The sequence below is a fragment of the Triticum urartu genome, chromosome 5 (genome assembly GCF_003073215.2).
Source record: "Triticum urartu cultivar G1812 chromosome 5, Tu2.1, whole genome shotgun sequence".
Classification (NCBI taxonomy): Eukaryota; Viridiplantae; Streptophyta; class Magnoliopsida; order Poales; family Poaceae; genus Triticum; species Triticum urartu.
This window is the reverse complement of record NC_053026.1, coordinates 237745027-237760785: the sequence shown is the minus strand read 5'-3', so window position 1 is coordinate 237760785 and position 15759 is coordinate 237745027.

The following is a 15759-nucleotide window of genomic DNA, read 5'->3' as shown; positions in this document are numbered from 1 at the left end:
ATTGTTGTTGTGTTCATGCGTGTCTCTCTCTCTCTCTCTGTGTGTGTGTGTGTGTGTGTGTGGTCATATGCTTGATACATACAAAGTTTTATCACCTCCATATTATTCATCTTTTAAATTTGAATTTGCATTGGAAAACTTACTAGGGATTCCATGAAATGTGAAATCCACGTTGAGATCACTATATCACAAACTCACTCTAATTCAACAACTCGTCATAAATCAATTACCACGTTGAGATTAGTATTTGCAAGGAAAATACGGGTATTGTAATACACATAGATTCGTTCGGCAATTTAAAAGGTTCCTTTCGTATTCTCGAATGGTAGGGCCCAATGGCGTACCAGCCAGACCTTGGCTCGTGTTGATCCTAAAAAAACCGGGCTCGTGTCCTTCGGTGGCGTGCGTGGTACGCACATTAGGAAACCCCAACCAGTCGAGCCTCAGCGTTTCAAGTTGAAATATCTGGCGGCCAGAATTCCAGCCCTAGGAAATTCCCCTCATGTCCCCGGTCCATAATGACTACCGATGAACAACGGAGGGATGATTTAGTAACTAGACAATGTTACCTACCATGCCGAGCACGGTTCAATTCCCTCGGTCGCCGCTCGTCAAGGTCACCCGTCAACTGCATTTCCTAGTACTACTACTACTACTACTACTACTACTACTACTACTACAGGATGAGCACAGAGTTGAGCCCGTTTATTCGTGCCTAGTACTTGAGTTAATATATCAGGTAATGCACTAGTATGGAGAGATTATCCTTTTACTCTGCATATATAACTTGTCTGAACTCTAACTAAGCAAAATGTTTGACCAAATCCTTTCTTAAGAAATACAACATGACAGATGTACGGCTTGAAAATTTATTGCATGATGCAGGTTATGATATTGTTTCGAATCCTGGACCTTAAATTTCAGAAAATCCAAAAGTGAGCATAAATTCTTGAAACTAAGCATGGTCACGTGATATGGAACAAATATTACTTTGTAAGTTTTTTCTTCAATTTGAGACAAGCTGCTTATGACAAGTTGCACAAATGAAGAGCCAAGGTATTTTGGAACAAAGACCTGTCACGTTAAGGCGAACGCTTTCACTCTTGAAACCGTGGGCGTTTACGTGCGGCCACGAGTCCCCGCTTCTCATCAGCAGGTGTCGTCCGAGCAAGCGTGTGAGTCGACGGGAGGCGTGCGAGCAGACCGCTGCGCCGGCTGCCAGGGAGGTGTGCGAGCAGACCGCCGTGTAGGCTCACTAGGAGGAGAGCCATTTGACCAGGCTCCGCCGCCCACCGTCGTCCCAACCGCTCCCACTTTTAATGTCGTCGGCGCCGCAGTTTAAAATCAACCCCGCACTACCCGGTATCGCTACAATCCTCTCTCTTCCTCTCCGATTCTCCTCTCGTCTACCTCCAAGTAGCCTGACCTAAACGTACGCCATGCCGCATCACGATGGTCTGCCCTTAGTGTTCCAGTTTCCTGAGGAAGACACCCAGCCGGAGTCTCAAGAACATAAGGCGCTTTGGGACGAGCTTGAACTGGCCTTGCGAGAAGACGCCGCGCTTGTCCCCGCTCCCGTTCCGGCTCCCGTCGCCCCGACTGCGCCAGCGCCCATCCCCGTGGCATTGATGGACTGGGAGCCGCACATTGTCGCTGAGCTTGATCCCACGGGGTTCCATGAGGTCCCCACCGACTTTCACGCGCCCGTGCACCTGCCAGCGCATGCGCCTGCGCGTGCACTGACGCGCATGCAACTGCGCGTGCACTGACGTGCGCCCACGTGCCGGTGCCCATGCACACGAATGTCTCTGCCACACCATTCACAGCGCCTGTCCCCACGTGGGTGGTAGTGCCCCCCTTAGCAGCATGGATGGCCGTCGTCGACCGCTTCCTTGCACCAACGCCAGTCGCCTCCTCCCGCCAGTTGACTCGCTCCGAAGTCCAGAACATTTTGGCCTTCCTTGAAGCTAGGCCAACGTCCAGGAGTACGCCAACAACGGCACAAGACGCCGCCGTCGCCGTCGGTCAGTGGCCCGGCGACACACAGAGCACGACAGAGGAGCCGCTTCCCACCGCGAGACGCCCCCGCCGCCGCATAATCTAAATTTGCCATGAAAAATGTTCGGATTTCCATGCTTAAAATCCAAACGTTTATCAATTCCGTTTATTTTATATCGATTGTCGTATAATTTAAAGTCGGAGTCAGACTGAACGAAATGTATGGTTTGATCGATTGAATGTTCTGCTAGAGCCATATCAAATTAAATATAAAATGTCATCAAGCCACATGTATTCCTTCTCATCCAACGACCTAGACTACTTCAATGTCGAGCGCTCAACACGTTTAGCGTGCAGTTAATTTCATGCCAAAAATAGTGCTAATCACATGACAACACGCAAATAATATCCTACTAGTTAATATCTGCATGCACTTAATATACTTCCAAATTAACGTGCATTGCACGTACACACTGACTAGTGCTGCTAGTATGTGAAACTGGTGCCGTGACTTGTGAACGCATCCAGATATGGTCAACGACAACATTGCCCGCGAGTTCTTCGTGTTTGCCCGTGCGTCTAAACGGAGAAGCGGAGGAGAGAGAGAGAGCACACATGGAACCCACCAGTAAGTGAAGGCGAATAGTACTAAAAATAATATTACATGTTATCCATTAATTGGGTTGTGGTAATATAAAAACATTATGTGAACAAAGGGGGTACAACAAACATTGCTATTCTATGTATGTTGCCTATTGACGTGCGGCTTGAAGACCCGGTCGCATGTTCGATCCTCTTCCTTTATTTTTTAATTTGTATATGGGTCCAAATTTGTTTCATGACATGTGGGCCCCTTGGTGTGTAGTTTGTAGCACTTTAATTTGTGGGTCGAAATTTGTTCCATTCCAAGTGGACTATCAGTGTGTAGTTTTGTAGCTTATTTATAATAATTAAAGAGAACAACATAGTTTTTTCAATAATACCATGGTGCGACGTTGAAGGCGAGAAAGGACGTGCGAGAGAGCGATGACCGAGCCAGAGGGAAATCAAATAGGGGAGTTGCGTGGGTTGCAACGGTGTTTGGAGTAGTTGTGGGTCGAATGCTACGAAAATATAATCTAAACCGACCGGAATAAATGCCTACACAAATTAATCCAAGGTTGGAGTGCCCCTCGCAATGTAAATAGCTCCGGCTTTGCGAGGGATGGAGAGGTAGTAGCTTCAACACATGGAAGATACGGTGTGAGAAAGCGAGGTTAATCGAGAGACATATAGATAGAGAGACAAAGTGTGGTCCGACATTCATTGAACAAATATATATGCTCTGGAGAGCTATTGTCCGATTGAGCTTTTTGGCAAGGGTGAGGGCTGTAAGATAGAGCTTGAGAGATGATCCAGGCACAGACGTGTAGATATATTTTGTGCATGGGAGGAAGCAAGGTCAACCGATCACATAGGGTCGCCGTGCGATCGAAAGAGTGAGACGGGTTGGAGAGAGTGACCTAGATAGACGATGTGCGTGAGAGAGTATACAATGTGAATAGGTCGAATTGGGCTCAAACATGGTGATATATCATTTTTGTCCGAGAAAGAGCAAGGTCAATCGAGACATACGGAGAGAGAGAGAGAGATTGAGTGAGCCTGGCCCACCATGAGGTCGAAAGAGTGGCAGCGGCTTGGATGGACTGACCTAGACAGACAATCTGCGTGAGAGAGTATAGAGTGTGTCAATCGAGGCCCGAACAGGGAGATATATCATTTGTGTGTGAAATAAAACAAGGTTAAACGAGACTCAGATAAAGAGAGCGAGATTGATCGAGTGTGGCCCGCCGTGCGGCAGAAAGAGTGAGACAGTCTCGAGGGAGTGACCTAGATATACAACGTGCGTGCGTGCGCACGAGAGGTTGGGGGGCTAGATAGGCAATGCATATATTTAGCGCGAGAGGGTGAGAGGGAGAGGGGAGAGAGAGCTCGGCATGGGGTGCAATGGCGGGTGTGTGAGGTAAATACATTTGGTAACAGAGTGGAAAAGGGGGTTGTGTAGTTGAGAGACTTAGAGATCGAAACATGGAGAGAAAGAATGAACGTGTGTTGGAAACCGATAGCTTCCTAAGGTGGTTAGGAGAGGAAGATTGACCGATACAGGAAGTATGTAGCATTTGTGCGGGCGGGGGGGGGGGGCTAAAAACAGCATTTGAATGTACATAGTACGAGACTTAATATCGATGTTTCAATTCGGTGTACATTGTAAGATTTGAACCGAGGACCAGGCATACGGGTAATTATTTCGAATTCATTCCATACTAAGTTTCGAAAAGTTGACATTGACTCAGTTTGTTGTGCTATTTTGTAGGTCATATGTTTTAATCCATCCAAAAGTTTTCTCACTACCATGGTGTTCATCATATACATATGAATTTGTATTAAAAAGTAGCGTGGATATAGTGAAATGCGAAATCCACGTTAGAATTGGAGATCGCTACATGACACACACTCTAATTCAAATAACTAACTATGTGACACACACTCTAATTCAAATAACTAATTATGTGACACACACTCTAATCCACGTTAGCGTGGGTAACGTTTCGATTTTTTTTCAAATAACTCCTCATTAATTAATTTATAGTATTCCCTCTGTTCACTTTTATAAGACCTTGAAGACATTTCAGACAATGTGCAAAACAGTTCATTTTAAGTTGTCTGAAACGACTTACAAAAGTGAACGGATGGAGTATCTTGTTTCGAATGACTAATTATTGCAAGGAAAACACAGGCATGGTAATACATACAGATTCGTTTGCAAATGAAAGAAGATTCGTTTGCATTCTCAAATGCAGGCGCACCAGGCAGACCAGGGTCATGTCGGGGTGGACGCTGCTTCGGTGCCTTAAAGGCAACTGCCTTTGGGTCACTGATATGTGGGCCAGCCACCTGTTGGGCCCGCATGTCATGGACACAAAGGCAGGTGCCTTAAGGCACAGAAGCATAGTCCTGCCGGGGTGATCGCGTGTGTCGGACGGACACATAGCACCCAGCAACCTAGCCCCCCCTCCCCAAAAAAAGGACGACGACAATATAAGTTCGCGCTTCCACGTTTCGGATTGAAATATCTGGCGGCCCCAATTCCAGCCCTGCAAAATCTATCTTCTCCATCGTCCCCTTCCGCGCCTAGATTTTGCTCAAATCCCTAATTCGCTGCCAACCCTCGAATCGCCCCTCGTCTCGTCTCTTTCCCCACCGTTCCCCACCTCTGTGCCAGACGACGGTCTCGCTTCACCACCGCACCGGAGCTACCTCATCTACGCCCTCGTCCACCGCACCGGGTGGTCCACCGACAACGTCGGCCGCCGCAACCGACCTGCCTCACAGATACCGAGTTCCACCGCATCAGGTGCACTTCACCGATGCCGTCTCCCAACTCACCAGGGCTCCTTCACCGAGCACATCGTCGCACCTTCGCCCCCAAGGCCGTTGGGGCTTCACCAACGGTCTCGTCCACTGCATCGTAGCGCTCCGCTGCCACTCAAGATCTGCATCCATGCGCGGCCAGCCAATGCCAGCGCATCACCCTCAACGGCTCTGAAGTGACCCGCACTCTAGCTAGGCGAGCGTGCCCAAACGTCGGCCCGAACTAGGTATCCACACATCACTCCCTTGTGCACTGTTCCGACGATGTTTGGATATCCTTTCACTGCTCTCTTAGCTTACACGCCTATGCAACTCTGACTTTAACTCTTATTTCTTCGGGAGATATCATCTGAAACAAGCAAATCCATTTTTTTAGCGAAGCATGACGGTGCTACGTTATCTGGTACACATCCTGCACACCCGTATAACCTTGTAAGTATCTGTCCTCCGGTACAACATCAAGGTCGATTCCTCTTATTTGATCAACCATTCGCCGTGTCAAAAATGCAGAGGGGGATGCAAGGAGCACAAGGCCTGCACATCCAAGAAAGTGGTAACATGGACTTGTACATGGAACATCCCAAGCGCAAGCAGAGCTGCAGTGAGCCTGTACAACGAGCTAGCGTAAGTCCCTGCATTTCATTTAATTCATACTAGCATTCGTGTATGATTTGTGTGCAGTGGCTGATCCACGAATTCAAGTTACCAGGGGCGAACATTTAACTTAAAAAATATGAAGGCACTTGCACCCTGGGAATCAACATAACTTGAGAAATGTGAAGCTACATGCACTTTGAAAACCAGCTAATGATCCAAAGTAGTTCAGATTATAAACACTAAATGATGCAAGCACCAAAAAACACAAAATGCAACATGGTGTACAAGGACTACAAACATGGTCTATACCTGCTTGAATTATTCGTTCTCTGGCTGAAAATATCGAAGTGTAATTGCACGTATAACCAGTGCGCAAACTGCGTATCAATATATCTATCCTACACAAGTATGCCAATAGTTTCAAACAACAGATTAGAAAAGTATTTATGCTATGTTGTCATGATATGGGGACTTTCTAGTAGATGGCCTTGACGTTTCCTCAAGCTATGAAAATGCACTATAATTTGCTTGTCATCAATGCATGCAAATCTCTGTCTCTCTCAACATAGTAGATCATCATTAGACACTAAATCCTTCAATGAGCTTGCAAAATTCTTGCATTAGATCCCTCATTAGACAGTATATGTTCATCACCAGGAGCATGTAATTTTTTTTGCATCAAATCCTTCATTACCAGTCTGTTCATTAGACACTTCAGGCTCAAGAACAACATGAGCTTGTATGTTTGCATCGGAAACTTGATTAGATACATCAGATTCGGTCAGTTCAGTATTGATTGGGGGAGTTATAAACTAAGTAGAAATTGGTTTCATTTTCTCATAGATTCCCTACATACAAGCAGTTTTACAACACCATCACGTTTAACTATTGGCCAGAAATTTAAGAGTTGAATTAGATATAATCAGGGATGTGATGTACCTGCTCGTTGCGCATGCTACTCTTGCAAGCTGCGATTGTCCATTTGCATAAGCTTGATGCCATGCCCGTGCTGCCGCCGCTGCCTCCCACGCAGGCTACACCCAAGGTTGGATCTTCATCTTCTGGTCCTTCCGTTCGCTTGAAGCCCAGTGACTGCCCTCCAACGAGGGCACGAGGAAGTGCTGTGTCAGTCTGTCCAGCGGCGGTTAGGTTAGGAGCGAACCAGACTGGAGGCTGGATTGAATGAATTGGGATTTTTCCTGCTGTCGATCGATATGGGAGGCGCTCGTTTGGGCCGCAAGCCTGCTATAGGGCCTGCCTTGCACTTATGTTATTGTCCCGTCCAAATTGAAACATTTTTCTTCATTTTTTACATTGCCCGCTCGTGCGTTGGGACGAACAAAACTAGCATGGGCCAACCTGGACGTCTCAAACTATGTGCACACTTTCCAGGCACCTGAGGCGGCCACCCATACTAGCCCCTATGGTGGCGTCGCCCCTTTTTGCGTGTATGATTGGATAGTGAAAAATATTCCAGTGGCGCTCTTGATTTACCCACAGAATGGTTGAATTGCTTGTTTCTATGAACTGAGTTCGCCAATAATGTGAAGGATGCCAGTCTTTTCATCCTATTGTAGATTGCTGAGATCTCGATATGCCAAAAGTAATCGCATGAAATATATAGTAAAAGACAGCGTGATGTGTTTGGCTACAACTAGTCTGACTACACGTCCTCATATAACATATCAAGGACGCACCATCTTACCAGATTAACCATTCGACTTACCCATGCAGTGTGGGAATAAAGAAGTATTGGGACTGCGTATCCAAGCAATTGATGCCATGGACTCCTTCGTACAACCTTGTAAGTGAAAAAGAAGTTGAAGTGTGCCTGTACAAAGAACTAGCGTAAGTTTAGTTACCTGCTTCTAGAATTTTAGTTAGCCACTTATTGCAAAATTGTTCAATTACGTTGCTTGGCTTAATTTAGTTTGCTACTGATTACATAATGGCACAGCCTGTTAATCATATTATAGACTGCGCCTATCTATGTGTTTGATACTTGATACGTCTCCAACGTATCTATAATTTTTGATTGCTCCATGCTATATTATCTACTGTTTTGGACATTATTGGGCTTTATTATCCACTTTTATATTATTTTTGGGACTAACCTGTTAACCGGAGGCCCAGCCTAGAATTATTGTTTTTTGCCTGTTTCAGGGTTTTGAAGAAAAGGAATATCAAACGGAGTCCAAACGGAATGAATCCTTCAGGAACGTGATTTTCTCAATGAATAAGACAAGAGAGACTTGGACCCTATGTCATGAAATAAAACAGGAGGCCACGAGGTAGGGGGGCACGCCCACCCCCACCAGGCGCGCCCTCCACCCTCTTGGGCCCCCTGTTGCTCCACCGACGTACTCCATCCTCCTATATATCCACGTACCCCCAAACGGTCAGAACAGGAGCCAAAACCCTAATTCCACTGCCGTAACTTTCTGTATCCACGAGATCCCATCTTGGGGCCTATTCCGGAGCTCCGCCGGAGGGGGCATCGATCACAGAGGGCTTCTACATCAACACCATAGCCTCTCCGATGAAGTGTGAGTAGTTTCCCTTAGACCTACAGGTCCATAGTTAGTAGCTAGATGGCTTCTTCTCTCTTTTTGGATCTCAATACAATGTTCTCCCCCTCTCTTGTGGAGATCTATTCGATGTAATCTTCTTTTTGCAGTGTGTTTGTTGAGACCAATGAATTGTGAGTTTATGATCAAGTCTATCTATGAATAATATTTGAATCTTCTCTGAATTCTTTTATGTATGATTGGTTATCTTTGCAAGTCTCTTCGAATTATCTGTTTGGTTTGGCCTACTAGATTGATCTTTCTTGCAATGGGAGAAGTGCTTAGCTTTGGGTTCAATCTTGCGGTGTCCTTTCCCGGTGACAGTAAGGGCAGCAAGGCACGTATTATATTGTTGCCATCGAGGATAACAAGATGGGGTTTTCTTCATATTGCATGAGTCTATCACTCTACATAATGTCATCTTGCTTAAGGCGTTACTCTGTTTTTAACTTAATACTCTAGATGCATGTTGGATAGCGGTCGATGAGTGGAGTAATAGTAGTAGATGCGGGCAGGAGTCGGTCTACTTGTCTCGGACGTGATGCCTATATACATGATCATACCTAGATATTCTCATAACTATGCTCAATTCTGTCAATTGCTCAACAATAATTTCACAACAAAAAAATACACTTCCGTGATGATACGTGTTTGTCACAGTAGGTCGCGTTTTTTGTCATGCATGTACATCCATGAAAAATGTATGACATAATCAAGATAGCCATACTGATACGCCCATTTTGCATCATGCTTTTATATTGATATTTATTGCATTATGGACTTTTATTTCACTTTATGTCACAATACTTATGGCTATTCTCTCTTATTTTACAAGGTTTACATAAAGAGGGAGGATGCCGGCTGCTGGAATTCTGGTCTGGATAAGGAGCAAATATTAGAGACCTATTATGCGCAACTCCAAAAGTCCTGAAACTCCACGGAACGTCTTAAAAGAAATAAAGAAAAATCCATGCCAAAGATGAAGGCCAGGGGGCTCACACCCTGCTCACGAGGGTGGGGGGCGCCCCCCCCCCTAGGCCGCCCCCCTATCTCGTGGGCCCCTGATGGCTCTCTGATGCCCATCTTCTCCTATATGAGGTCTTTCATGAGAAAAAAATAGACAGGAACTTTTCGGGACGAGACTCCGCCGCCACAAGGCGGAACCTTGGCGGATCCAATCTAGAGCTCCAACAGAGCTGTTCTGCCGGGGAAACTTCCCTCCCGGAGGGGGAAATCATCACCATCTTCATCACCAACGCTCCTCTCATCGGGAGAGGGCAATCTCCATCAACATCTTCACCAGCACCATCTCATCTCCAAACCCTAGTTCATCTCTTGTATCCAATTCTTGTCTCAAAGTCCGGGATTGGTGCTAGTAGGTTGCTAGTAGTGTTGATTACTCCTTGTAGTTGATGCTAATTGGTTTAATTGGTGGAAGATCATATGTTCAGATCCTATATGCATATTATTACTCCTCTGATTATGAACATGAATATGCTTTGTGAGTAATTACGTTTGTTCCTGAGGACAAGGGAGAAGTCTTGCTATGAGTAGTCATGTGAATTTGGTATTCGTTTGATATTTTGATAAGATGTATGTTGTCTAGCCTCTAGTGGTGTTATGTGAATGTTGACTACATAACACTTCACCATTATTTGGGCCTAGAGGAAGGCATTGGGAAGTAATAAGTAGATGATGGGTTGCTAGAGTGACAGAAGCTTAAACCCTAGTTTATGCATTGCTTCGTAAGGACCTGATTTGGATCCATATGTTACATGCTATGGTTAGGTTTACCTTAATACTTTTGTTGTAGTTGCGGATGCTTGCAATAGAGGTTAATCATAAGTGGGATGCTTGTTCAAGTAAGAACAGCACCCAAGCACCGGTCCACCCACATATCAAATTATCAAAGTATCAAACGTGAATCATATGAACATGATGAAAACTAGCTTGACATACCTGTGCTGTTGTAGAAGTGTTCCATGACATTACCAAAATTATCATCACGGGAGTGTCCACTTCCATGACGATAAATCGCGCGTCACAGAAGTGATTTCGTCAAGGGTGACCTACATGTGGCATCCACCGTAACGGAACGCTGTTAAGCTATCTGGTCGGGTTTTGGGTCCGATAACCCATTAACAGCCCCGACCAATGGGGATTTTCCACGTGTAAAATCATCATTGGCTGGAGGAAACACGTGTCGGCTCATCGTCGGGACAGATGTCATCCACTCATTGGACAGAAGGCGCCTATGATAAGTTGACACATGGCACGGCCCAACAGAGGCCCATTCCTGTGAAAAGGCCGGCCCGTTTGACTTGGTCAAAAGGTGGAGGGCCGGCCCATGGAAAGCCTGTTAACGGCCCGTTCGCATATAGCCCATTTACAGCCCGCTAACCCAAGGCCCGTTACGCCCTATCCGAATTAGGCCCAGTAGCGTCATCTGGGCCATCCAATATGATTCCAGCCCGTTTTCACTTCTGGCCCATGACGTCTTTCAGCCCATATGAGGCCCTATGTAACTCTTGGCCTATTAACGGCCCATGGTGAAACTGGCCCGTAATGAATAGTGTATCACTTTACACCCATTAACGACCCGTGGTGAAACTGGCTCGTAATGAACAGTGTATCACTTTATACCCATTAACGGCCCGTTATTCCATTGGGCTGTCTCCAGCCCATGTTATCTTTCAGCCTTCTCATAGCCCATTTATTCTTGGGCTCATTTCCAACATTCGTTTACTTACGGCCCGTTACTGTCATTTTCTGCTTGTGGGTCAAATTCAGCCCGTGGTTACAGTCGGCCCGTTTGTGATCCGTTAATACGTTGGGCCGTTTTCATAGCGTCATCAAATACGGCCTATTAACGATGTCCCGTTATGGTCGGCCCATGAACGGACGATTCCAACTCTAGCCCGTTTACGGCCAGAATGTGGTCTGTTTGGCCCATGTTTGGCCAATCGATCATATGGCCCGTATAAGGCCCATTGATGATACGGCCCGTAGAAGGCCCATTGATGATACGGCCCGTAGAGGCCCATTGTTTCTACGGCCCATAGAAGGCCCACTATTTCTACGGCCCGTAGAAGGCCCACTGTTTCTACGGCCCGTAGAAGGCCCACTGTTTCTACGGCCCGTAGGAGGCCCAGTGTCACTACGGTAAATATTAGCACATGGTTATTGTGGCCTAGTTTTAAAAAATAGGTTATTGAAGCCACTAGCAAACCGCAGAAAAAGAACTGCACTGACTACAAGCAAACAAATAAACAAGACAACAAGGAAATAAATAAGCAAGCAACTTACACTAGGCTATCACGGCTATTACACATATTACATCCACTGGGAATCAAAGTTCGCCACCAGTGCAAATATAGGGAACACAGCAGCATATAAACGCCGCAACAAAACAAGTACAGAACTGAAACCACTTCAGAAGAGCTCAAGAAACAATATCCTGGGTACCCATAATGCTGGCAAGATGCTTAGCAAGCTTATGAACTTTCTCTTGTTTAGCGCTTAAGTCCTCCAGCGCTTGCTGTTGCACCAGAAAGTATGCATCTGAATTCTGCAGGGACTTCCTCAGTCCTTCGGCTTCCTGTCGCATAACATCTGATCGATGTCTTTCAACTTGAAGTTGAGACTCAAGAAGCCGAACTGATTCGGGCAATGAGTTCGAAGAGCTGGTGCCAGCAGTGGTATCCAGTAACTCGAACACTACATCAAGATAGGACTTTGGGGTTGTCTCAGTGTCTTCAATATAGTTTTTATCAGCTTTCTTGGAGACCAACAGGGATGTCTCACTATCTTGAACCTTATCTGCATTACTTGCTTTACCATTGCATAACAGGGTACTCTTCTCCAATATTTTATCCGCGTTCTAAAAGAGAAACAAACAAACACATCTCAGGTTTACAATGTAGTATATGAAACTCATTTTGGTAAACCAGTTCAGTAGTAAGGTGGATAGGATAACAACATGAAACAAACATATATCTATGTAGTATGGTCACTGTATGGTCTATATCATTCTAGTTTATGTTGCCAAATCAAGATAGATACAGTTCGAATCATATCTATTTAAGACAAAGCAACATAGACAGAATATAAGTGCGGGAAACTACACAGCAATAACAACACTTGTAATGTGCATGGCATGAGAACATAACTATTTATTCAATTGAAACTGAAATCGACATAGAGCAAGTTACAACAGCAAACAGCCACACACGTTGAAGAAACAGGTTTAAAACATACCTGTTGCGCCATTGGAGTTTCAATTGCATCCTTCAAATTTGAAATTAGTTGGTATCAGTAAATACAGTGATGCAAGAGCAAAGTAGTATGAACCATAGCTACGGAACCTGACCTGAGAACAATTCTTCTTCTGCTTTAAGCGTTGACTTCGGGTTCAGAGTGGTGGTCCTCATGATTTGGGCACTGCAGTTGCCTTACTAACTGCTCGTGTTTGGGTTCTCTGTGGTGGAGAAGGTGCTATGTCAATGGGAACTGGGTGTCTATCTGCTGGGGTTGGGGTTAGAAGGGGTGTAGCTGGTTCTCTGTCCAACTGGGTAGGGGTACAATCTGCATGAGTGTGGGTTATGTGTGGTGGGGCTGGTTCTTGGGCAAGTACAACCGTGGTTCTATCTGCATCGACAGGTAGCACAGTCTTTTCTGAAGACCGTGTTTTTACTCCCACAGATACTGCCATCACTCCCTCCAATTGAAATGGCCGATAAACAAGAAAAGTAATTGAATGTACAGACATTGTAAGATAGACAAGTGCAATGGATAGTAGGGAAGAAAACAGGGCATGAAATAATTCACATTTATGTTGTCTAAGCAAACAGAATAGCAGGACATAATTTCACATATATGATGGCTAATTAAACAGGATAGCATGACACAATTTCACATGTACGATGGCTAACTAAACAGGGTAGAATGACATACTTCAAAATATGATGACTATGTAAACAAGATGACATGATATAACTATACGATGTGTCTATTAAAGTGGTTGGCATGCCATAAATCACAAACATGCCATCGATGGAAACATGATGGCATGATATAATTCACGGATAGAATGACATAATTTAAATATGATGACTATGTAAACAGGATGAGATGATATAACTATATTATGTCTTTCGAAAATGGGTTGGCATGCCATAATTCAGATACATGCTGTCTATGTAAACATCATGGCATGACATAATTCAAATATATGATTTATATACTAAGAAAGTGAGCAGAGGGCAATCGCATATATGATGTGTCAACTAAGGAGATGGCATTCAATATTGTGTATATGATGTAAAATTGCAATACAACATATGCATTATATGAGTAATATAACCCTGCCAAGTTTGAGCATACACCTCATGGGGATAATAGGACTGGTCATCTGCCTCTGAATCCTCCTCTGAAGAGCTATCTGTAACCAGCAAGATATCTACTTCAGTAGGTATCATTGTCTGCTCTGAAGACATTGTTTTCACTCCAGATTTCTCCATCACCAATTCAAATGGCTGATGCACAAGAAGAGCAGTTGAATATACAAATATTGTCGACAAAAGCAATGAGAAATACAAAAAAAGGACGGCATGATATAATTCACATATATGACGCTTGCCTAAACAGCATGGCATTGCATAATTCACATACATAATGCCTTGCAACAAGATAACATTGCATAATTCACATATATAATGTCTTGCAACAAGATGGCATTGCAAAATTCACATATATGGTAATTAGACACTAAACAGGTGGCATTCACACAAAGCATGTCTAAACTAAGCAAAAGACATAGCAATGCAAGATACCATATGCACGATATGAGAAACATAACCCTGCCAAGTTAGGGCATGCACCTCAGGGGGGGGGAATATGATTGGTCATCTGTCTCTGAATCCTCCTCTGAGGAGCTAAACCAGCAAGACATGCGCTTCGTCAGATAGCATTGTCTGCTCTGAAGACCTTGTTTCCACTCTAGATTTTCCCATGACCGTGCCAAATGGCTGATGCACAGAAGAGTAATTGAATGTACTAAAATTGTGGACAAATTTAACACGTAATAAAAAAATGATGGCATGATATAATTCACATATAAGATGACTGGCTAACCAGGGTGGCATTGCAAAATTCACATATATGATACCTGGCTAGACAAGATGGCATTGCATGATTCACATATACGATAAAGAAACTAAACAGATGGCATTGACACAAAGCATGTCTAAACTAAGCAGATGACATCTTTAATGTATACAGTAAGAAATGCAAGGCACCATGTGCATGATATTACCAATATCAGCATGCCAAGTTAGAGCGAATACCTCATGGGGTAAATAGGAGTGGTCTTCTCCTGCTGAATCCCCCTCATAACAGTTATCTTCCTCTTGATTACGATCTGAAATGGGTGGAGGGGGGGCTGCCTTTGCGCCCACCATGGAATGACATCTGCATGAAATTTTATTGCCACGCAAGGCTCGTCTCTTTTGCTCTACATGATCAGTTCCATTGTGTACAATAACTGGCATGCATAGGAATAAAACATAGTGAGATTATGTAAGGAGTGCATGCACAAATCCAGAGTGATGGTAGCAAACTGTGGATAGACCCAAAACCAATGATAGCAGGCAGATAATAGCTTTAGTTAAAAAATACAGATAATGGCTCCTTTAATGTTTGTTTGCACCCAACATGAAACTCATTGTAGACACCGAAGATTAACCAGATAGTAGACAGATAGTACTGATTGCTGCCCCAATATGTACCCCACAACCATTTAAAAACTCAAGTTTCAGCATTAGTTTGAACCTGACTCGGAGTCTAATAGGTGAACACGACGATAATGTAGCATGTCATCATATTAAGCGACGCATAACTTAAGCAGACACGGAAGAGTGCGACCTCTCTTGCGGACCCGTGTAGTCCTCAAGGTCATCTGCTCAGTTGATGATAGTAATGCATTTGCCGTGGCTGCCGGCGGCAGGGAAGAAGATCTGAGGCGGCGAAAGACAGTCTGGAGAGCGGATCCCTGCTGTGGTGAACCCTTCCGTCGTTGGAGTAGCTGAGCTGGGGTGGAACACAGCGCCGCAGGAGCAGGACAAACCACATAAGGTTTTCTTTGACACATATCTGTAACAGAAGTAATTGAGTAAGGGCTTGTTTGAAT